Source organism: Mastomys coucha, unplaced genomic scaffold (assembly GCF_008632895.1).
Source record: "Mastomys coucha isolate ucsf_1 unplaced genomic scaffold, UCSF_Mcou_1 pScaffold4, whole genome shotgun sequence".
Classification (NCBI taxonomy): Eukaryota; Metazoa; Chordata; class Mammalia; order Rodentia; family Muridae; genus Mastomys; species Mastomys coucha.
The window spans coordinates 13,466,816-13,491,982 of NW_022196910.1; the positions used below are offsets into that span (position 1 = coordinate 13,466,816).

General features: G+C 46.3%; 1 pseudogene; it reads right to left on the reverse strand.

The window, feature by feature from the left end:
* Nucleotides 1–579: 579 nt before the first annotated feature.
* On the reverse strand, nt 580–20,739 carry LOC116076515 (annotated as a pseudogene).
* Between the last annotated feature and the right edge of the window lie 4,428 nt (nt 20,740–25,167).

Consider the following 25,167-nt stretch of genomic DNA (forward strand, 5'->3'; position numbering starts at 1 on the left):
CCCAATGGCACATGTGAGCTCTTTCCTCTCACCACCCTAAAGGACACGATGATCTGTTTAGCTTCCTGACACACAACATGCTGACATCCAGTAGCCAATGGCCTTGGCGATTCTTAGTGACCACAGCATGTCTCAAGTGCAGTCTTTAGTCATCCAGGGGAGAGAAATGGCCCATAACTACTCCCATCTCTGTACTTGCTCTAGGGTCCTTCCCTCCTGAGCCCTTTGGCTCTTAGCCTAGTTGTAATCTACACAGGGAGGTCTCATCAGTAGGAGGTCCTCAGAAAAGGTGCACCTGCCATTGTCTATGGTACCTGGGGTTCCCTCCCCTTGCTTCTAATACCTTTCCCTCCTTCAGCTTCTCCTCTGTAGATGATGGTGCTGTGCTACAGAAGCTGGTGCATATGAGGCCAAAAGGACACAGGTCTCTGACTATGATGGCAGTAGTTCATTATTGCAGAGAATCACATCTCAATCTAACACTGAACTGTAAATACAATGTAAAACTCCCCTACCAGAGCAAGGTATGCAGAAAAGATGTGAGGCTGTTGTACACAAGGACAGATGTCCAGATGGAATCTCATGTGATGATCTGGTGACTCGCAGAGGGACACTCAGGTGCTGAGCTGTTTGTTTGCTGTATCAGTGTGGAGCATCTGGTAAGAATGGCCATCAGCATCTGTAGATGAGAGACAGACTGGATTCACACACATTTCTTCTACATGCCCAGCCAATAAGATAGCAGCCAATCCATTAAGGCAGTGTGTACATGATGATACAAGATTCTCCAGAGGGACTCCATTCACAAGAACAGGGCCCCTGTGGTAGCTATGCAAACCATCTGATGTTCAGGAAAGAAGACCTGAGCAGATGCCTTCAATCCCTGTACCCCAAGAAAAAATAATACTCATTTTCATAGGAATCATGAGCTGGTCCTTATTTCCCTCACCCCATTCATTGTATCTCTTTTCAAAGTGAAGACATTTCGTTCCCATGGTCAGAACTGAATCTTATTCCACAACTCAAGAACACAGATGAAAAGAGGATCTGGGCCTTTCTATCCTTACAAGTTTGCATGACACTGAGGATGGGCAGTTTCTGTAATATTCTGTGCCAGCTGCAGGATTGCCTGACTAGCTGCGCTGTCCACATCTAATGCAGAAGAACTTGAGTCAATAGACTCTGCTCTGACAAGGCCATTCTGCCCTTGACACTGATGTAATGATTCTCCTGTCTCCATATGAACACACACAGCCTGCCCCAACAACATGCTACTGTCACTATGAGGACACTAAGGACAGGAGGATATGACAGTGGGATCCTGGATGCAGTAATGATTGTGTTACCTTATAATGCTGACACAGAATCTCAGGCCTCAAAGGAGGTAGACTTCAAGTGTGAGAGCTGAGTGCTACTCAACACCAACACCCAGGAATCTGGGAGCTTTGGGTGAGGGATTCTTCTGTCCACAGTGGGAGAGTGGAAAGTCCCTACGGTGCACTGAAGGAATGCTCACTCCCTGTAGGTGAACAGGGAATCAAATAGTCTTGTCCCCCTGGAAATCATGGCCCAGATGAAAAAATAAATAGTATGCATGGGCTTCTACATTTTGGTAAGGGGTGAGGACCAGAAGATGGATGTATACTGACCTTTTGAAAGTCATGCAGTTTGAGAGGAAACCTCTGAAACTTGAATCGCTGTGAAGCATGCTGTCTGCCAGTGCCAGTGTCCTTCCTGAAAGCAGAATACACTCCCAAACCACCAGAGACCAAAAGTAATGGTGAATAAGGTGTCAGGTATTCTTGTGATCTGCAACACCCTGAGGCCCACCTCCTCCTAGAATCAAAAGTAAACCCTCATCAGTGCAGGTCACTCCAGGGCACCTGTCACTGTTCCAGAATTCCTGCAGACAGGAAAGGTAAGGAGGCCTTCTCCTCCCTGTTGCCTTTGTCTTCTCAGGAACCTGCAACATTTAAGTCCTTCCAGATTTCTTAACCTGCCTGAACTGTCTGCTAATCCAGTGGTCCAGTGCTCTCCAACTATGAGGCAAGAGAAGACCACAGGCATTTGCAACTCTGATCCTTTCTGAGTTTCCAGTGCTCAAAGGCAGAGTGGATGGAAATTTCTGAGGCCTCTCCATGAAACCTGTCCAGAATCAAGCTATATGGGAGCTCAATATAGGAGAAGTGTCTAGGGTCTAAAGAATGAAATGTGTCCTCATTAGGGCCAGAAGACACATGAGGAGTTCAAAGAGTAGATACAGAAGACATGGTGTCATGGTGTGGATCCCAAGACCAAGGGAGGCTACTGAGAAATCTAACACCTGTAGGAGTGAACCTAGACATGAAAAATGTGAGTAGACATGGTTCCCTTTACTTCAGGCTGCAGTATTGTCACCAACTCCTGCAGAAGCACATGTAACAGTACACCATCCTCTGACAAGGCCACTCAGCCTTTATGCTCATGGGATGATTGTCCTGTCTCCATACAGGAGACCTGGCCTTACAAGGTGCTACTGTCATAAGGTGACAGTAAGGATAGGAGGGCTGTGACAGTGGAAGGCTGCATGCAAAAATGATGGGAGGCCCAGCTGTACCTGGGAACTACGTGATAGAACCTCTGATCCCCTCTTCAGACCTTCATTCAATGCTGGTGTCTGATTAGTGACAACTCTTTCACCAAAAAAGAGCACCTTCTTCCCTGACTCTCCCTCTATTTTCCTTCTCAGACTTGAGACTTCAAGTTGATTTTTTTTTTATTTCTTCTGCCAGATCCATTTCCTGCTGTGATGTCCATCCCTCCATTAAAAGTTAGCAAATCGTCAGCATTTCAGGCTACATTCCTACTACTACCCCATTTAATGAAGTAGGACCATTTCAGTGCCACTAGGTGTGTATGAGGCTTACACACCTTACCCTTATTTTCACAGATGTCATGGCTCTGAGAATATGTAACTTTGCAAAACATTTTAAATTATTTACATATTTACTCACTCACCTATACTCCCTCTCCTCTACACTTTGTCTTTCTCTTCTCTCTGTTGCTCTGTCTATATCTGTCTCTGTTACTCTATTTTTGTCTTGGTGTCTCTAATACTCTCTCATGCTCTCTCTCTCTCTCTCTCTCTCTCTCTCTCTCTCTCTCTCCCTCTCCCTCTCCCTCTCCCTCCCTCCCTCCCTCCCTCCCTCTCTCTCTCTCTCTCTCTCTCTCTCTCTCTCTCTCTCTCTCTCTCTCTCTCTCTCTCTGTGTGTGTGTGTGTGTGTGTGCTTATGTATATGTGTCTGTGTGGGTGTGTGTGGGTGTTGGGGAGTATCACATGTATATTTTTCTGGGTAACCCGTGCAGGGTTTGCATAGCTGATGTCCTGGGGTTCTGTTCTCAGGGGACAACATTGGGAAATAGCTATATCATGTAAAATTAGCTCTCCCAAGCAGTCTCAGGTCCCTGTACCAGGAGCAGAGGTTTTAATGACACCATATCCTAAAGGAAATGAGGTTGGGAACAAGGTTGTGTAGGTCTAGTCCTACTGCTCTTGCTGCAGCTGATGTGAGGGATGTTCCCCGTACATCTTTATCCAGTGCCACCCTGGTATGAGTGAGATACTCTTGCTGGAATCACAACCCAATGCATCTAAATTGTCAATATATGGAAGGACAGGGAATTTAATGTGCTTTAGTAGATGTGCCCATGTCTGTCTGTGACTGTGATAAGTGATATATTGTGTCTTGTGAGAAAGGGGACACCAGGCTGAGGAAGGTCTCTCCTGAGGATGACTGCTCTCTGACAACTCAGAAACCCATCTAGGCACACAGGAAAAGGCCACATTTGAAGCCTTGCTTGACAGGCACCAGACCACCATCTCTCCTTCCTCCTGGCTTTCTTTGTAAAACAGTGTTCCCCTCAAACACCCATTTCAGTCATTCTCACAGCCATCACCTTGGCACACAGTCTGGATGTCAGCCAACTCTTATGCCTCTCACTATGTGTAAAATGGGAAGATGGTGGCCATGTCCAGTGTCCTAATAGTTCTAGAGTAAGCCTGCCTTACTGCACATTTAGACCTGTCACAACAGGCTTTGCTATTGTGTAACATGGGCAGATAGTGGCCATATCCAATGTCCTAACAACTCTACAGTGAGCCCCCTTCATTACAAAGCTAGGCCTGTCACAGCAGTATATGCTGTGAGCCACGTGGGCATCTTTTTCCTTTTGTATGCTTTCTTTGTAAAGTAGACCTAGGGAATGGCATCTGAGTATGACCCTCCTGCTCTAAGTTTTCAGAGATTCCACATCATGTCCTTGGCATTTTGGGGTGAGCCAAGGTACCAACTCCACCCATTGTACACAGCACCTGACATACATCCTATTCTTTCTTGACCAGGCCCAGACCTCAACTCCTTCCTACTCAGAGGACTTAATCCATCTTTCAATTCTCCAAAGCACAGTTGATGAGCAGACACTTGGAATGAGAGCTGAGGGGAAAGATCCTCTATTGAGCATCCTCAGAGAGTTTTAGCCATCCAGACCCACAGAGGGAGACCATGACTGGAAGCTGGCCTATGTGAGTACCATATCCTCTAGGGACATGAAGAAATGACATTTGGATTCCTCTAAAGTGGCAGTGGCCATACTATCAGAACAGAGTGCTGTGTCTTTTTAAATCTTAGGGAGAGATGGTCTCCTTCTCCCACAGATAGGAGCTTGGTTTAGTAGTGCTCATGTTGGGAGATGAGCACGTTCAATCAGAAGGTAGCCTATTTCTTCTGGTTCAACATGGAGCCATGGATTACCTGTATGATTCTTTCTGATGCCTGGAGATCCCAGGCTCTTCTGAGTTTAACGTAGGGAGCCATTGGGCTACAAGCCAGTAAGGTCTCGGATGCAGAATTGCCTCCATTTCCCGTGCATTTGGCCCAAGCCACTACCCTGCTCTCTGGATTCCCAGAATGCTATGGTGTTCATTAAGCTTTCCCAGACTCTCTGGAGAATTCAACCTGGCTGGTTATTGCCACTTCCTGTGGAGGATGTGACCTGAAAAGACATGAACTTTTATTATTATATTTGCATGCTTTTACTATTGTTTGGTATATGTGAACACTCATGAAGATCAACTTAAAACTGTATAGACAAGAAGTATTCAGAAAAGTGTCAATGCTGTTGTCCAAAAGCAATTAATTATGAGCCAGAGTCCCTGTTCCACCTCTGTTCTTATCCCCAAGATTTGCTCTGTCTTTCTGGTATTTGCTCAGTTGCATCTGACCTATGTTTCCTCATGGTTTCTCACAATGACTTTCCTGCATGTAGCTGGCAGCCTCTCCATTTTTCTTGGGTGGTTGTTGGGTAGATCATCTATCTCCCTTGTCTTGTCTGATGTGCAGTTACCATTTAAAAACAGCTCGCTTGCAAGGTGTTGTTTAAAAAACCACTTCCAAAATTGTATTTATGGGTTTAATTGTCACAGAAACTCATAGACATGAGACAGAGGTGTTTCAAGAGACACATAGTAAATTGCAAAATCCTATCAAATTCCCAGTGATGTGTTCTAATGTGTGATCCTCAGGTATGTGCTTAAACTTTGAAGAACTTGCTTGGTACTGAAGACCCTAAATAGTCCTTTTCAAAAGCTTAGCTCATGCCTGGCCACGCAGAGTTCAAAGTTTCCATATTCAGGTTTCATGTGTACCCAGGACTGAAAGACAAATGTACTAATATCCTTTGACATTGCCACAAACATGTAAACTCAGCTACCACCACTAGATGTCATGAATGATCCTTTACTTGTAGCTAACTTGTCATCCTTTAGGCTTTTAGCTTCCCATTCTGTCATGTGTGCTTGCTGCCTCTTGGTCTATACCATGCTCTCTTCCTTGCAGTACCAGCCTTTCACAACAGTCTGGGACAATACAAAGCCTGGATGATGTTGAAGTGATGTGTCTGCTGGCATAAGCCCTAAATAGAAGCTGAATAAGTTGTGAGGTTTTCCTGAGTTCAAGGTATCTGAGCAGAGTGAGGCAGGGCAGGTACCCACAGTCTGGAATCAGAGGACAGGCTTTAGCCATAGTCTGTTCTACTGTGGAAGACAGCATAGGATAGGAACTACATCCTTAGCTGGCTTGCTCCTCACTACACTCTCACAGCTTTTCAACTTAGACTACATTTGTTGTGGTCAAAGGTGCAGTACAGTGTGTTATGAATTTTTATTCCTGGGTCGGTTGATGACTTAGGATTGTCCTCAATGGGTGCTGTTTTGCAGACCAATCTGTGCTGACATTTTGACTGCTGCCTTTCGTATCACCAAGTCATGTGAACCCTCTAGAGAATATCCCTACTCATCATCCTGAATAAACCCTCCTACCAGCTCTGAGAATTCATGTCCCAGAAAAGAGAACTTCCTTAGATAGCTATGACATCTCTGGGCCCTCATAAGCCAATCCTCGTGGAGTGTGGAGCTCTGTCAGTCATTGGAGCAATGAATCTCTGCTGATCCATGATGAGCAGCATCCACAAAACTTTATCAAGATGAACTGAGATGATCGCAACCCTTTGATTAGTAAGTAGGTGTCCAAAAGGGTTGCTGGCCACTCAATTTGCACAAAAGAAGAAAGACTTCTTAAGTCCTATGGGGCTTTTGGACCCTGCCTGTGTGTTTGGCAAGGTACAGGCCTGGGAGGACATCTCTGGACAGTAGCATGTCAGGACGGTCTCACCACTTCTTCTTGATGCGCCCAGGATACTGGGACTTGGAGAGGACACAGTCACATAAAAATGTAATCTCTGGTGTATAAATTTTGGGATTGTGCATAGCAGAGCAGGCATGCATCAGAAGTACCTTTGGACATTTTTTCTGCTATGGTAGAAGAACCATTGGCTATTATCCTCACCCCTGGATGTGCTTATATATGCGTCCCAGACCTTGAGCGTTTGAGTCTTCAAGGGCAAATTTTTGGTGGGGTTGCTTCAGAATCTACATGTGGGTCTCTTTGTTTGCCTTTTGTAGATGGACATGGCAGGTGATCCTTTCGGTACCTGTGTACACGGTCTAGGAAGGGGTGCTTGTATCTTTCTCCCCTGGGACGACCCAGGATCTTCACATATTCAGTGCTCACTTACCCCAATATTGAAGCTCTTGCACACCTGATCCCCAGTCATGGTCTGACCACAAGTGATTAGACTTTTGGTGTGTCCATAAGAATACCCCTGACTAGATGTTTCCATTCTTAGCCCCATTGTAGGAAGGAGAGCAAGGCCTGGAGATGGCATGCTGTTCATCAGTTCAGGCAGTGCAGGAGATAAGCCTGCAACCAACATCAGAACTTCTGAGTGCTAGGACCCTGTCACTTTCCACAGGGTATCTAGGATCCCTCTGGACAGGCAGTATGGAACAAGTTAACTCTTTCCAAAAAACCCTGAGTGACACAGTGCAGAGAGAGCCAACAAGTCCCTTGTCTCTGTCTCCTTCTGCTCTTGCATGTCTCCTTGGCTAACAAACACTTCAGAGAGCTTTTGATTCTTCTGACAGGAGAGCTCCACCAAAAAGCTCTGACTTAAGGTTAGAGGGGCAGGTATAGCAGTGAGAGTTTTCTTATGCATTGGTGGAGTGCTAGGATGTCTGATAGGTGCAATGACTGCTGGGAGAGAGCTGGGAACTTATCTTCTGCAAGAAAACCATTCTTCTCTCAACTTACACAAGCTCCTTCATTTTGTTCTCTATATTCAGCCTCTTGACGCAAACAGCTTGGCCCTGCTGACATCCCCAGCTTAGCAATGGATTGTAGTCAAATAGCCTGTCCACTATAGGGATGGATCACACCCTTAGAAAGTACTTGAAAAGCATCCATGCCCAGGAGAAAAGTGCAAGGATCAAAATCTCATCAGGCATTCCCAGATACAGTGAGCCTGAGACTCAGATCAGAGGTTACCTCCGAATTCCTCCAAGAGGCAGAGAGCCCAACACCAGAGAAGAAGCCTGGTGCAGAAGCTCTTGCTAACAGGTCCGTGACTGTGAACGCTGTGTCTCTGTGGACTCCAGGTTTGGGAGTCTTGTGCCCAGATATCCAGTCCTTCTCTCGTACCTCATTTGGTAGGACTTTGCAAGTCCTGACATTTTGAGTGTTATGTGCTGATGGTGTCTCACTTGACACATAAGCTAAGGATGATAACCTCTGAGTGGATACAGGGCAAGGTTTAGACTTAGGACCTCATGTAGGCAGAGAGATGAAACGTAAAAGAGTCTCGACACATCTACTGGCTGAGGAGCTCATTCCTCATCTGCTCTCTTGCTAGCATACACCGGGAGAGTACAGTGGGGAACAAAAGAGGTACCCTGGGGTTTTCCATGGCTACTTTGTTTTAGTTGTATTCCGGGCTTTCTGCAGCAGCTTGCTACCATATCTACACATCACCTGCAAGGAATATGTTGCTAATATTTACCCAGTGTCTTCCAGCTGGCAAAGCTTTTAAAGCAACCCTTTGGTGTATCTGCTGTTTTAAGAAGATACACAGCCCTGGCTTTATGTAACTCTATGCTTCGTCGAGATTCTTATGTCCCATGAAGATTTTAGCTATGTTAGACCAGATGTTTGGAATGTGGGGTTAGCAAACTTGGCTGTTGCCTCAAATGTGTAACCTTGATGAGGGTTTGTCACCCCTGAAGAGACATAGGTGCCCCATCGTGAGTTCCACTGTCCTCAGGAAGACAGTTAACCATCAAGCAAGGATGCTTCCCTCTTTGCAGAAGAAGAGATGGAAAGACTTCTGAAACTTCTGCAACTTTCAAAAAGTGGTTCTGATAAATGGGAGAGGGTAGTGCCCCTGAAAGGGGAAATCACTGATGAGAACTCAGGCTCATCGTATGTTCAGTACAACAAATTCATTCATTCATCCATTCACCCTCCCCCTCCCTCTCTCATTCATCCATCCCTCACTCTCTCACTGAAGAAAAACTTGTGGCTACAATATCTCTAGGTTCTCCTGCCCATGAGCTTGGTCTACAAAATCACACATTTTGTTGTTCTGCCCCCTATAGCAGGATGTTTTTGGATTCAGATCTCTGAACTCAATGTCCTATTTCATGGCAGTAACAGAAACTTTGCCAGACCGCTGCCTCCCAGAGCACCCCGCCTGCACCGCACTACCCCTGAGCTCTTCTGCACTCTGGTGGTCATGGGGTCTTTCCTTTGCTTGGGATCCCCATTCTGCAGCTCTGCACTGTCTCTCCTTATCAACCCCAGCATTCAGATGACCCTGCCTCACCGAGCCATGGGCCTCCTTCAATCCACTGGGGTCTCCTCTGCTCTCTGGAAACACCCTGGAGGAATTCTGAAGTGAGTCTTCAAATATCACTGGGAACCTGAGAGGTTGGAAAAGCTGGCAGGCCTCAGCTAAGCAGCCCAGGCTTCCCCTGCAGATTACCCTCTCTAGACATGAGTCACCAGCTGTCTGGCAAGGGCAGATACCCAGGTCAGGGTTTTCACTGTGCTTATGTTGTGAGCACAATAGTCCTGAGATCAGTTCCTAGGAATTCTTTTAACATGGGTCCAGGTTGAATTCCCATGGAGGACTACATAGAGAAACTTGAGGAAGAAGGACTGGGTTACAGACTGAAGGTAAGGGGAGGAGCCCTGAACTGAACTGCTGTCTCCTAGCACTTGGGAGATCAGTGGGAGGGAGGGGTGACACGGAGTGGATGCATGTTTAGGGTTGGGCTGGGCACTTTGACCTCTATGTTTTGGTATGAACACAGATACATGACATACCCTGGCGCTCATGTTAAAAGAGTTCTCTATAAAGAGCTCATGGACATATGTCCTACAGCTTCCAAGGGAGGCCAAGCAAGCATTTTTTGAGGAGCATACTGAGAAGTGCAGGTTGAACTCAGTGACTTGATGGAAGTCACACAACAAATGAGGTCTCTGGGTCCCTTCAGTTTGCATCCTGCTACACCCTTTGATCCCCTGAATCAATTATTACTCCCATTGCATCCCCCAGTGCTCTTTTATATAGCTCACACTGCACACTGTCTCCAGACCAATATCTATTACTATGATATTGTCAACTGCATTTAGAAGGATTCTCATACTCTACCATAAAGTTTATGTAGGTTCAGTTGTTCTTTAAATTGGGCATGACACATGGATGATATTCCTATGATGAAAGCCTGGGAACATTGCCATAACAGGTAGCAGATGAGTAGATTCGCAGTGACAATTCTTCAAGGTTTACAGAGGCTGCCATTCTCTGTGTCCTCACATGACGCTAAAGCCCTACCCTAGTGACAAAATCTGTGCCTGCCTCCCTACAGTAGTCCTGTCTCACAACACTATCCCCCATTCCTTACCATTTCAATCTGAGGAAGATTCAAGGATGGAACTCTTTTGAGCTGCAAGTGGCACAAGAATCATGAGAAAGAAGCTTTCATTCTCTCCTCTGCCTCTTGTATGGCTCCTCTCAGTTTGCAGGCAGTATGCAACCAGTGTATTGTCTAAATAGCAAGGGCACACTGCTCCTGAGTTTGCTGAAGCTCATATAAGGGATATCCACAGTTGAACATGAAGGAGATGGACTCTTAACTGGGGCTCTCCTTCATGAGACAACAGAAGACAATGTAAAGCACAGAGACACTTTTGCCCAATGACATGTCTTCAGGTAGATGTTGTTCTGAGCACAGAGGTCTGAACAGCCATGGACAGGATCAATGCCTCTTACTTTATGAGGAAAAGCATAGGAGAAAAAAATTGTGGGACATAGAAATGTCTATGGCCAGGGTCCAAGTCTTTGTGAAGGTCGTTCAGAAAAGTCAAAGTTGATGTCAGCTCTTTCAACATTATGTATGTCCCTATTTTTTTTTCTCAAACTCTCTTCTGCACAGATGCACAGATGATATAGGTGTCATACTGGAGTGGGCCAGGCAATAAAGCTCAAACAGGGACACCTGTGCCTGACACGGGAGTCAAAGGCCAAGAAAAACTGTCTCTAGAAAGAATAAAGGCAGGTGGGCCCCACCTCAGAAAAGGCAGAAAGCTGCTGCTAGAACAGCCTCCAGCAGCCAGGCAGAAAGCTGAACAGGGTGTCTCAGGCCAGGTTCCTTCAGGATGTTCTGAATTTGTCCTTGTGACCTTTCTATGCAAGTTGGACACTGGAGTCCACTGCCTCTGGAAGGCTGGTATAAACTTAGCAGCCTGCATATGGTTTTGACCTACCTAAGCCAAATACAAAGGCCAGGTCAAGCAGAGAGGATAAAGAGAAGTTTATACCAGACATGGTGTGACTTCTCTCGATGAAACAGCAGAGAGAAAAAGGCTGTGAGAAACCCCATTTCAAGCCAGGGAGGTCTGGGGCACAAGGAGAAAACCTAACCTTCCGCATAGCAGCAAAAGCAGGCCCAAAAGTGGCTTTGACTTCCACTCAGTCTCATATCCAGGCTGGTAGCTTCGCCAGGATAGAAAGATGGGCATATCGATGATCCAGAAACACAATGCTGGCAAAGTCCCTCTAGTGCCTAATGGCCCTGCCTGAGTAGATGCATAAGTTGAGACTCTTGAGTTCAACGCACCTACCAATAGTGCATGTGCGTTGGGGTCTTCTTCACTGACCCCTCAAATGGCAACACAGTACTAACGTCCCTCCTGCCTCAAACCATCCATCTGCACCCAGCAGAAGTCCCACACTTACCTATGGATTCCATTATAGCCTTCATACACAGATTCTCTATCAATACCGTCTTTGGCTGGGGCTGACCTTGTATCCTAAACTGAGAAGAAAACAGAAAAGGAAAGTTTAGAATCTACTTTTGCCTGCCTTGTAGTCCAGACTTTGGAGCAAGGTCAGGTATCATGAGTCTGAGCCAACAGCTTGCGCTATAGTTCATGCAATAGAGAAGATCCAGTGGGCTAGAGGTAAACTCCAGAACATCTAAGGAGGAAAGCAATCATGTGGACAATAGGAGGCCATGCTGCAGGGCCTTGTCATCCAGTCCTAGGGCGCGGCACACCGCTTCCTCCCTTTCACCCTCTGAAAAACTGTGAAACAGGTGCTCACAAGGGTCTGATCCAAGTAGGCCGTCTTCTCTTGCAGCACTAGAGACTTAATGTTGGGGTACGGCATCCCCACCATTACCACACACCTGTAGTGGGTCACATGGTGTAGGTCATCAAGTCAGCATGCAGCTAACACCAGATCAGCTGATATTTAGAATGAGTTATATGTGATTTCATGGGTCTTTTATGGTGTATGTGCCTATACATGCGTGTGGAGGCCAGAGGAAGATGTCAGGTGTTGCCCTCTGAAACTCTTCATCTTATTCTCTGAGACATGGCTTTTCCCTAAATCTGAAGCTCTCACGATCCTAGGGTTCATGGGCAGAACTACCCGGGGGCCTGTCATCTCTGACACACAGTGCTTCCTGGTAAATACAAACATGCAGGCTTTTCTGTGTGTATGCGCTGCAGATTTGTCATTGTGTCCTCTTACCTTCTGAGCATGCATCCTCACCCACTAATGCATGTCCCATCCCTCCTACCACTGCTGTGGCCCTCTGGATCTCACTATGGAGGTACCACTCACAGCTCAGAGATCCAAGCCAGGCAGAACACCAGGATCCTAAGCAAGTCATGGCTGCCTACTTCTCTGGTTCTACACAGCCAGATAGACAGTGATTTCAAGTAATCCACCCACAGCCTACACAAGCAGGACATATGGGTACTGACCCTACGGCATGCCTTAGCAGTTAGGGTCCAGTGCCCCGAGCCCCAGCAGACAAGAGGACACTACACCTATCCCTTCACTCATCTTCCCTCCAACCACAGAGAGGAGCAAGGCCCCTGTCAGATGCCCTTCTGCATGACTGTGGCTCTGTCAGGGGAGAATCACACCAAGGTTCCCGAGCCAAATCTATGAGTCACACAACTGTTTCCAGCTGACAGACATTGGTGGTCTCTGGATCCAGCCTCACTTCCATCTCTCATGGTAATGCACTAGGAAAATGCCATCAGCACCTGCTCCACCTGGCTTGCTCTCTTGGATTCTTGAAATATCTGAGGTTACAAGACAAAGTCTCCCAGCAAAAGGCTTCAAAAAACTGATCCTTGAGCCCAGTCTGGGTTTTGAAGCATGTGGATGGAACATGTAGTCAAGCTACAGGGAATCCCTCTGGCTGGTGTCCCAGGCCTCAGCTTGGTAGATACCAAGTTAACAAGGTTGAGGGACCCTGGAAAGAGCTACAAGTAGCAATGTCCTCATAAACAGGCTAAGGGACACTCACCTTTTTCCTGACAGACAAATGTGCCAGCAGGCCAGTCTTGCCCCAATGAGCGTGTACCTGGCACAGGTATTCATAGGAAGGGAGGAAGCACACCGCTCCTCCAGGGACCACACTGTACAAGTTACAGAGAATGCAGCCTGTCTCCTTCATCTGCAGAAAACGAAAAGTCAGCCTAGAGCAGGCCCCACAGCCACCCAGGATGGAAGCCGAGCAGCTCCCCTTTGATATCATGCAGTGTGCTCGCTCACTACTTTTAACAGACATGCCCAACTGGGGCTTGTGGTGACTCCTTGCATTTATTCCACATCCAATCACTGGTAGACCAGAGACGAAAAAACAGACCCTTGGCATGTCACTGACATCTTCCTATGGTGTCAGCCTTCCTGTGGTATCACCAGGTCACAGGATCCCTCCAGACAATATCTTGCCCCTTATTATATGCAGTGGACCCTCTAACTAGCAGCTGGAATTCACCTATCAGAGAAGACAGCTGCCTCAGATGGTTAGTGCCAGCCTACTTCCTGTCCTCTCTGGCCTGTGACACCAATCAGAACAAAGTGGCACTGAGATGCCACAGGAGTTGTGTCCCAGAAATTCACCCTTCCCAGGATAGAGGCAAGGAGCAAGAACCCCTGAGCTGGTCAGCCTTCTCCCGCCCTGCATCCTCATGGGATAGGAACTCTTTAGAAAGCATTTAACAACAGACGGTGAGGAAGGCAGCTAAGATCTTCCTTGATAAATATCTAAGAAAGAAAATGACTCCACTCATGTCCCAGATGTGACCATGCGTCTCCATGCCAATGCTGGTAGTACTCTCTACCTGATCACAGGCCAGAGAGGACAGGAAGTAGGCTGGCACTAGCCATCTGAGGCAGCTGTCTTCTCTGATAGGTGAATTCCAGCTGCTAGTTAGAGGGTCCACTGCATATAACAGGGGGCAAGATATTGTCTGGAGGGATCCTGTGACCTGGTGACACCACAGGAAGGCTGAAAACTAGTGTTCAGGTAGGGCAATTTCTCAAATCATTTCTCCAACTAGGAGCAAAAATGTGAAATGCGCTTAGATCTTCTCTGCACTGACACAGCTAGTGTAAACAATGTGGTGAGCTGAGTGCAGAACCTGGGTCTGGGGAAGTGTGCTGGTGAGCAAGCCCACTGAGGTACCAATGCAGTGTGCCCTCTGCCTTCGCCCAGTCTACCCTCCACAGTGGCTTACCACAGGAAAACTCCACCACTTGCGCAGCTTCTACCCTACAACATGCCAGCAGCTGCTCCCGAAAGCCAGATCCCTGCAGCAGTAACATTAGGGCCTTGTGACCTCAGAGCTTGCAGTTGTGTGCTCTTGTGTGAATGAAAGAGAAGTCTGGGATAGGGGGCAAGTCCAGCCAACAGGAAAGAAGGGACAGCTAATGACCCAAGCTAAAAGGAAACAACCGGTAACCAGTGTCGAGGCCAGCCTGGTCTACAGATTGAATTCCAGGATGGCCAGGGCTAGATAGTGAAACCTTATCTTGAAACATCAAAAACATCAAAATGACAGAAAACAAAAAAGTCCAATCCTTTACATCAGAGCAGAAGATGAGCCTGTCCTATGGAAGGTCCAGATGTAGTCTCCCTGCTGTGCTCAGTCAGGTTGGTGCCTCAGCTCAGCTCACAATGTAGCACGAGGGTCTGTGGGAATTAGACAGACTGCTACCAAGACTGGCATCTGGTGAAGAATGCTCCAGTCAGCCTTTACAAAGTGAAAGGGAGAGGTTTGAGGCAAGCTGCAGAAAGAAGCCTGGAAAGAAAGGAGGGTCATAGCTGTGGTAACCAAGAATCACGGGAAATAACAACAATTCAGAGCTGAACAAAGGGGAAGAAAGGTACCAAAGATGGCCAACAAGATCACAGCAGTGACAGTGACCAAAGGCAAGGAGAGAGAAAGCAGGATCTAGGATGGGTCTAGCTGGGTTTCAGCACTGGCCCCATCCAGCCACCCGCATGTAGCTTGGGCCAGCCACCCTCCAGAGCAGCTATTCTGAGCCTGTTTTCCTGTTCTTTTGTTTGTTTTATGTTTCAGGGTTTCTCTGGGTAGCCCTGGCTGTAGACCAGGCTGACCTGAAACACAGAGATCCCCCTGCCTCGGCCTCCGGAGTGCTGGGATTAAAGGCGTGCACCACCATCGCCCAGTAGGTTTCCTGTTCTTAAGTGACCATAGAATGTCCTGGCAGTGTGCTCAGAACAAAGCGACAGTATCCATGGAGGCCTAATTTAGACACACTAGGTTGTGGTTTATTGACCTAGTTACCTAACAGCTGTGGGGGCATCAGATTTCGAAGGCTAACCAAAGCAAAGGTCTTCAGGTGCCGTCCCACCCAGGGCTCCAGCAGGAAGACTGGCTGGGTGGTTCAGTGAAGCAACCTGTCTTCACAGAGCTGAAGACTTAATCATCCTGCAGTAAACTATCCAGGCCACTCAAGTTCTAATGGCACTGTTTAATTTCTTACACAGACCTTGCAGATGGACGGAAGGGGAGTCAAGTCAGAAAGCCACAGTTCAGTATTCTGCGGGTTCCAACAGCCCTCCTTTCAGATGTTTTCTGTGGGATGTCAACTATGAGGAACTCAAATTGGAGCTGATCACCTGGGAAGGGGGAGGGCTGGAGTCTCCGGAGGTAAAATGCATCCTCAGGCTCCAAAGTTCTTCAGCACACTGACAATCACCAAGCAACAGAAAGCAACCCTAGCCTCTGGCCCTCGGGCTGCTGTCTCAGCTCTGTGACTCTGGCAAAGTCTCATCTAAATGACCCTTGGTTTTCATCAGCTAGGTGGATCTGACGCACTATGTCCATGAGGGATGAGTATAAAATCAAATTTGTAGGTATACTCTGCTATGAAGATTTTTTTTCCACCAAACAAGTGAGGGATATCAGTCGGTGGTGAGATGTTTTCCTTGAAAGCAATGGCTAAGTGTGAGCCACAAACCCATGGGGAAAAGGCGAGGAGTGTTGGTACTGCTCAAGATCAGAGCAGCAGGGATGCACAGACAGGTTCAATTGCCAGCTAGCTTTGACACACCCAAAGTTGTTCTCTGACCTGCTCACAGGCAGGAACACATTTGCATGTGCATACACACACACACACACACACACACACTGACAATATGAAAACCAGGTGCCAATATGTGTACCAACAATTAAGACAGTGAGAGAAGGGATCATCTGTCTGAGCCGCGGTGTTCTCACATAGAAATACAGCTATTTCAGTGGGCTGTTATAAGGGAAAATGAGGTGAAAATAGCCTCCACATGTCAAGATCACAACTTCAGGTCTTCTGTATGGTAACAGCACTAGCTCCATCGGACATCTGGAGACAAGAGAGAGTCCCTCAGTTTGTCTGTGAGTACTCACACAGCAAGGCCATCCATGAGCAAGCACTGCACTGAGCAATATGATTACCAAGCATGCTCTCTTGAAATCCATTTAAGTCTCCTGGATGACACAGATCTCCCAATGAGTGGCAATTTCAAGGAGGGAGCAAGATAGCATGAAATGACCCACAGTGAAGAGCAAGGGGCTTTCAAAGAAAATCGGCTTTCATCTCTGTACAAAGGTAAGGCAGGTCTAACCAAGACAGTATTGCCATGAGCTGGCAGGTGAGTACATCAGCAGTCCACCTGAAAAGCCACTTGGTTATTTTCCAGTTTTGGGCTCGGCTCCTACCCATCACCCTGTCAGCGTGGTTCCTTAGGATGAACAACACTCTTCTTGGATTCCTATGAGCTGAACACTCAATAACGCTAACTGGCTTCTCGTCCAAAGCCATCGGGGACCTCTGGCCTCTTCATACTCTATGCTCCAGATAAGACAGCTTTGTGCCATGAGAATGAGATGCAGAGCAGTGGTCATGCTAATCTAGGCAGGGACATCCTCCTCCGATGAAGAGGGATGAGGAAGGCCTTGCTCTGAAAGCCCCAGTTAACACATGGATGACATCCCACTTCCCCAGCACACTCACCTGGGCTGCAGGAATGGCAAAGCACCTTCCATAATGGGGGTGGGGAGCTCCTTCCCATGGGCCACAAGTTCTTCCATGTCCTTCACCTCCAGCAGAAACTCATCTAGGAGAAGCTCAACCTGCTCATGGTTGTAGAAGGGGCAAGAGGTCTGTATCTTCTGTCTCTCTCTTTGGCTTATCTTCCCCATTCATGTTCTTTTCTGTGGTGGGACAGATGGAGGAAAGCAAGGGCAGGAAGGGGCTTAGCTACATCTGGGGTCAGGAGGAGGTATAATGGTGTAGAAGCACATTCATTCACTTGGGTAGGTAGTTGCTGCTTTCTGTGGACTCATCAGAGTACTCTGGGATTTTTACTTTATGCTCTCCAAAAAGAGATGGCACGAACATGTCTAAGCCAGATCCCTGACCCTGACCCAGGAAGCACAAACACTCTTGCCCAAGGAGGGGCTTGGGGCAGAAACCAGGGCCAGTTTGGCCATTCTTTCTGGTTAACACAGTTGTCATGTCATGGCCTGGTTGCAGCTCCCACCACATTTCTGCCACTTCCACGCTGCCCAGCACACCTCACTACACAGGTTCCCTGTACATACCACGTTTGTTTCTTTGCATGTCCACACAGTGGTCATTCATAAGTTGCACAGAACCCAGGTTTTTCACATCTTCATTCACACAATGGGTCTGTAAGGCAGGAGAGGAGGGAAAGCAGTGGCTTTTGTTTACACTGGGTAAACGTCTACCACCAAGCTTACCCTCAGTCAACTCTAACTACTGCATTATCTTGTCCCTTGCTTACAGAGTGAACCATGAATACAAACTCTGACGCTAACTGCTCTAATGCCTTCCAGAAAGCAATTTTTTTCTGTGCCTAAGCTATACAACTCAAAACTCATCACCTCTCCTGTGACTGAACCTCTTTTCTTCAAGTGGGATGACCACTGTGTTTTGCATCAGCCAGTGGTGATTACTTGTTTATGTGTGTCAGTATTCTGTCTGTATGTCTGACTGTGCACCATGTGCATGTCTGGTTCATGCACCAGGAGGCCAGAAGAAAGCATAAGATGCCCTGGAACTAGAGTCATAGGTGCTTGTGAGCTGTCATGTAAATGCTAGAAGTTGAACCTGGGTCCTTTGGAAGAGCAGAGTGGCCAGTCTTCTTAGCCCCTGGGCCATCTCTCCAGCCCAAGTTTATATTTTTTTGAAGCTAGCTGCTTCGCAGTCCATTTGTGTATGAGTGTTTTAGGGTTCTGTTTAGTTAATTGGTTTTGGGTTTTGTTTTGTTTTGTTTTGTTTTGTGGTTGTTTGTTTTGAGAAAGTGTCTCACTATGTAGACCAGGCTAGCCTAAAACTCAAAAAATTCACCTGCCTCTGTATCCCATGTGCTGGGATTAAAGGCATGTGCTACCACACCAACTTATATGAAAGTGTTTTAATGTGCTGATTATTCTGTTTCTTTCCCAACCAAAGGGTGAGTTTTCTGTTTGTTTTGTTTTGTTTTTCAGGAAACCTCTACAATTTATTGAATAAAATACACTGTCCTTTGTTGTGGTCTCTGGGCCTGGATGAGAGAAACAGAAACCACAGGAGTACAGCATTTTTATTTTTTATTCTTTTTTTTTTCTTGAGATCAAAAGACATTTCTTTTTCTCCTTCCCTTTCTTCCCTCCAAACACTCCCTGCTGTCTTTCAATTTCTCAATCTCTTTTTTTCATTGCTAACTGTCTCCATATGTGTATATGTGCATACATATTATCTCCTAATTACAGCCTGCTCTGTCTATATAGGATGAACCAGTGTGATGTTGTCAGGACTGATTCTGTGGTCTTGGATAAGCAATGATGTGCTCTTCCCTGGGGAAGACTATTTCTTCTCCCACTCTCAGCATTTCTTAGTTCAGCTGAAGATCGTTGGTATTGAACGTTGACAGGTGTCTTTAAAGATAAGGAACAGAAATGATGCTGGCTAAAGGATAGAAGGACCCATGGCCCAGTCTGCAACTCCTGCACCTTCTAATCAGCCAACAAAGGAGCGCTGTTCCCATGCCCACTTGCCTTCACCAACCTCTGTCTATGCCTAGGCCAAGAGACAATACACAGGAGGAAGAATCTGTCTGAACAAGAACATCTCCTTTTGCTTACCTGCCTAGAGCCAATGGAGACTAGCTGGGTTTCCTTGCCAAAAGGGCTCTTCAGCACTTCCCGCACCAACTGGGCCAGCTGTGAGTGTGTCCGACTACAGTAATAAATCTGATCAGAGGAAAGTAAAGGGATTCAAAGAGGGGAGTCTTACTAGCCCATATTGGCCTGAGCTCCTGCAGGAGGAAGGAGGGTGGTTACAAATGCATACTCCAAAGATAACAGAAAGTCGGCTCAGATCTGGTTACATCTGATGATGGCCTAGCAATGCCACAATTTAAACTCAGCCTCAATTCCTAGGCTAGGAGACCTAGGAGACCCTAGGAAAGTGGGTTTACCCACAGTGCAGACTCATGATATGGTGAAAGGGTGTTTGGATATAGCAGACACATGAAAGGATGCTTGATGAAGGAGTCTATATGTGACCCACAGACAGTGGGAGCAGAAGCTTTGGTTGGATTTGCTCTGCCTCACTATTCTTTGTTAATACCACACACACACACACACACACACACACACACACATGCACTCACACACGCACGTACACACTGGTTCACCTTACCTAGCATTGTTGAGTTTAGCTTGCACTAACATCGACATTGAGAGAAACTCATGAGGTATCTGCAGCTTCTTGCCTCCCCTCAGGCCAGCTGGCAAGCCCTGAGGTCTCTTCAGACTGAACTACAGCTGCCAGGTGTCTGCTTGCAGAGAAGACTGGACTAAAGCTGCTGACAAAGATCAAACTTGCCCCTACAGAACTATTGTGAAACAGGCCCACTTGCCCCATATCCTAAGAACTTTTCTCTTCTACTACCTCTGGTGGGTGGTGGGCTAGAGGAGAGGTTGAATGCTTACTAAAATAGGCTGCAAAGAAATGTATGCCTGCAGAAGGGGGAGGAGCAGATGAAGCCATAGCTTGCTACTTCTGCCAGAGTGTAAGGGATAGAGAGCAAAGGGTTTGTGCTGAAGAGCCCTTCCTGGGATCCCAAACCTTGGAATCCATAGGAAGACATCATGGAGATGGGAGAGAACAAGATGGAGGTTATAAGGCGCTGGCAGGCCTTGCCCTTCCCCCAGCTCCCTCTACCTTGCTAAAAACCGTTCAGTTACATTCCCATAGCTAGCCCCCAAGGTCTATTCCCTTATTTGGCCACTTCTTCCTCCTGAGGCTGACTACCAAGATCTAGCTATCAAAGTATTGAAGTCCAGCAATCAAAAGGCCCCATTGGTTCACCTAATTAACACGCTCAGTTGAAAGATACCACCACCACATCCTAGCCCATCCTAACACAGACTTCCCCCCTTTTTCTCTTCTTAAGAATTATACCTTCACAGGGCAGTGGTGGCCCATGTCTTTAGTCCCAGCACTTGGGAGGCAGAGGCAGGCGGATTTTTGAGTTCGAGGCCAGCCTGGTCTTCAGTGAGTTCCAGGACAGCCAGAGCTACACAGAGAAACCCTATCTCAAAAAATAAAATAAAATAAAATAAAATAAAATAAAATAAAGAAGAAGAATTATACCTTCAAGGATATAATTTTCCTTCTTCCCAGGATGATGTTAGTCTGCCTGAGTCAGAAAGCAACCACTTTAAATTCTTCTCAGATTGATAAAAGATCTCTCTGCAAAAGCAAGTGTTTGGGTGTGGTGTGTGCCTATTCCAGGGTTGGGGAGGGAACTCATGATGTGTGTGTGTGTGTTGGGGGGGGGGGTTCTTCAGAAGTACTAGAAGATGCTCTTCAAGTCCAACCCTTGAAAAAAAGGAAGGATCAGTCATGACTCAGTTGCAGATGCAGCCCTTAATAATCTTAACGATGGGAGGGGTCGGGATGGATCTGGGAGGAGTTAAAGATGAATATGATCAAAATACATTGAATGCATGAATCATATTCTTAAAAAGTTAATAAGAGCCAGACAATGGAGTTGGGAGGCAGAGGCAGGCAGATTTCTGAGTTCAAGGCTAGCCTGGTCTACAGAGTGAGTTCCAGGACACCCAGGGCTACACAGAGAAACCCTGTCTTGAAAAACTAGTAAATAAGTAAATAAATAAATAAATAAATAAATAAATAAATAAAAAGTTAATAAGATATGTTAACAGTACTTCAGAAATGAATTTAAACCAGAAGGACCAAATAAGAGCAAGTACTCCTTTTCCCCACCCAGGCCCCTAAAAAAAAAAAGAAAGAAAGAAAGAAAAAGAAAAGAAAAGAAAAAAAAATCAAGTAAGAAAGCTAACATACAAAGGACCCTAACACTTCAGACTAGTCACAATTGTTAATACTCTCACCGTAGGCGTTAGGCTCCAGCATACGAATCAGGGGATATAAACCTTCAGACTCTGTACATCAGTGACAAAATAATTTCCTGCTATACAGTGTGTGAGCTTTGACGATGCAGTCTTGGCCATCCTGGAGATCACACATGTTCCACTTCCTTTCTGTCGCTGTTGGTAAAGACCACATGTGAGCAAAAGCAACCTGGGGAAAACAAACACTCTACTCTAGCCTGTGTGGGCAGCTGCTTGCCTGTCCCCGTGATGGCTAGCGTTACGTTGATGTCTGAACTCTGTTCAGAATCTCTGTACTTTAAGAACTAGAAAGCGGGCTGGAGAGATGGCTCAGCAGGTAAGAGCACTGACTGCTCTTCTGAAGGTCAAATCCCAGCAACCACATGGTGGCTCACAACCACCCGTAATGAGATCTGACGCCCTCTTCTGGTAAGTCTGAAGACAGCTACAGTGCACTTACGTATAATAAAAAAGAAATCTTTGGGCCTGAGTGAGCAGGGACTGAGTGAGCTGAGTTGACCAGAGCGATCGGGGCTGACTGGAGTGAGCAGAGGTCCTAAAATCAATTCCCAACAACCAATGAAGGTTCAGAACTACAGTGTACTCATATACATAAAATAAATAAATCTTAAAAAAAAAAAAAAAAAAAAAAAAAAAAAAAAGAACTAGAAAGCAAAGTTGGACTTCCAAATGTGAAGAAGAGGCTAAGGGTTAGTTTTTGCAATCAGCCTGGCCCTATACAACTTTGACAAACCTCCCTGTTTGGGCTTCTGGAAACAAAAAAACTTGTTTTGCTCAGATGACCTTCCCTTGAGCATAAACAGAATCTAAACTTAGTGTCCTTTGCCTTTCAAAGCTCCTGACTAAGAAGGTTGGGCACTGGATTCAGGAATCCACAAGTCTTGGGTGTAGACCTGGCGCCAGTATAGGAATAAAATCCTCTTCTTCGTTAAAATTTATTAACATACACACACACACACACACACACACACACACACACACACGTTTTTAAAAATAACCTGAGAAGGGAGGGTTTATTTCCACCAACACTCTACAGTGCATCCTGGAGGAAAACCAAGGCAGAAACTCAAGGAAGGAGCTTGGAACAGGCGCAGAAGCCACGAAGGAAGGAGCTTGGAGCAGGCGCAGAAGCCATGGAGGAAGGAGCTTGGAGCAGGCGCAGAAGCCACGGAGGAAGGATGCCTTTTTGCCTTGCTCAGCTACTTTTCTTCATCAGCCCAAATCTGATTGCCTGAGGATGGCACCGCCCACAGTAGGCTGGATGCTCACTATATTAATTAGCAATTAAAATACCTCACAGACAGGGCCATAGATGGTACAATCTTCTGTTGCAGTTCCCTCTTCCCAGATGACTCTAGATTGATGTCACTTGACCGCTAAGGACAGCTATGACACAATACCAAGTCGGCCTTTCTGGGATTACAGAAATTGACCTGACACTCCTGTTTCTGTTCACCACACCTGGTTTACCTAGTGCTGGGCATCAAACCCAGGGCCACGTGCGTACTAGGCCAACTGAGCTACAACCTTCACCACCAGTGGAAGTCAAAACAATTTTGGTTAGTTCCATACCTTTAATTTTTTTTCTCCTCAGTTAAATTTCTAGGATCTTGTCCTAAAGCACCGGTGCATCTAGTGCTGGGCTGGCTTTTCAGTCTCTCCTCGAAAGCATTTAGAAAATACATTCAGAATTCAGACACTGTCCCTACATTCTGGTAGGAATGTTTACAACAGTGCAGACATACTATAAAGAATGCAACATACCGCTAGGTGGAGACAAATTCTTGTCTCCTTCTTAAAGGGTTAATCCAATGGGGCAGGTAATGGGTTTCCGCTAGGGGACCATCCCCAGGAAGGTTGGTTTATTTTAAGAGAACTTGTTTTTCCTTTCCAGAATTTCCACCCCCAAGCGTTGTCCTCAGTAGCTGGGCTGCCTAGAACCACAGCTAAGCCAGCCTGCCTTTCTAAGGCCTGATTATTTCTTCTTTTCTTTTCCTTCCAAATGCTGGCCAGAGTCTAAGTATATTTTTAGACTCCATAACTAATACTTTGGGCTTCTTATTCTTTCTTCAAAGCTCCCCTCCCGGGCATGTGGCTGCTTGCCACTGTGTAACTGGCCTCGGTCTTAGCCTTATCTCAGCCCACACGGGGTTTCTTCCTCCTCTGTTCTCCTCCTCCCTTCCAGGCTTGGAAATTTGCCTGGAGTTTTCCTTTCTAAACGAGAATACATTGTCCCCAAGCTTCTGTTTGTGTCTGTTCTTAAATTATTGTACTAACAAACCCCAAGAAGGGTTCCTGGTTCCTCCGGTACTCTGTAACAGCTCTGCTGGGATTCCCCAAGATTTCTAGGAACATCCCCCCTCCTGTCCTTGAATCCTTTAATTGTCAGAAACACCAAACCCGTTCCTATGACTCTAGACTGCATCAAAAAAGACTACAGAAACGAGCTTAAGCGGGAACATGCAAGAATGGAACTTCAGGAGAGGGCGGACAAACACTTGTTGTGCCGTGTCAGCAGACAGAGTACAGCCTGTACTGTTCTCCTTCCTCATCCCACAGGTGCAATCTGCTTTGATCTTTTTCCTGTTCAGAATGTTTGGCGAATTGGTCCTGAGAAGGCTCCATGCCCCAGAGTAGGGGAATGCGGGGGCGGGGAGGCAGGGAAGAATGGGTTGGTGGGGGCACTCCCTCATAGAAGCAGCAGGAGGGGGGATGGGCTAGGGTGTTTTTCTGAGTGGAAGATCGGGAAAGGGGATAACATTTGAAATGTAAATAAATAAAATATCCAATTAAAATTAAAAAAAAAAGAATGTTTTGCAAGTTTGCACATTCTGATTTCAAATGGTTCTAGGCCCTTCCAGTTGCAGGCCCTAGCCTAAACATACGTTCACATAGCCATAGTATTTGCTATTCCCTCGGACCAGCCCAAACAGAACACTACAAAGTGGGTATGGACTTCTGATTTAGTTAGCCAAAAATATGGAGAGGACAGGCCAGAAGTGGCTGCAGAGACCTGATGTAGACACGCGTATCCTTGTGCCCCTTTTCCTTTAGGGATACTGCAGACTGCAGAGCAACAGGCTGAATCCTTCCCTAGTCTTCTGTTCTTGCTTTTGTTGTTCTTTTGCTGTAATTTCTTATTTATAGAGAAACTGTAAAAGCAGTGCTTGTACACCTATTATACTGATTCCAAAAATGAGTATATTTTGACTCTCTCTTTTCTTCTCCTCCTCCTCTTCCTCCTTTTCTTTCTTTTTTTTGGGGGGGGGGGATATACTAGGATTAAGCCTAGGCCTTTTTTTCTTTTTCTTTCTTTTTTTTTTTGAGACAGAGTTTCTCCCTGTGTTGCTCTGACTAGCTTTGGACTAACTAGGTAAAGCAGGCTTTCCTTGAACTCACAGGGATAAGCCTGTCTGTCTCCTAAATATTGGGTTTAAAAGCCCGATCTACCACATTTGGCTCTTTTTAAGATTTT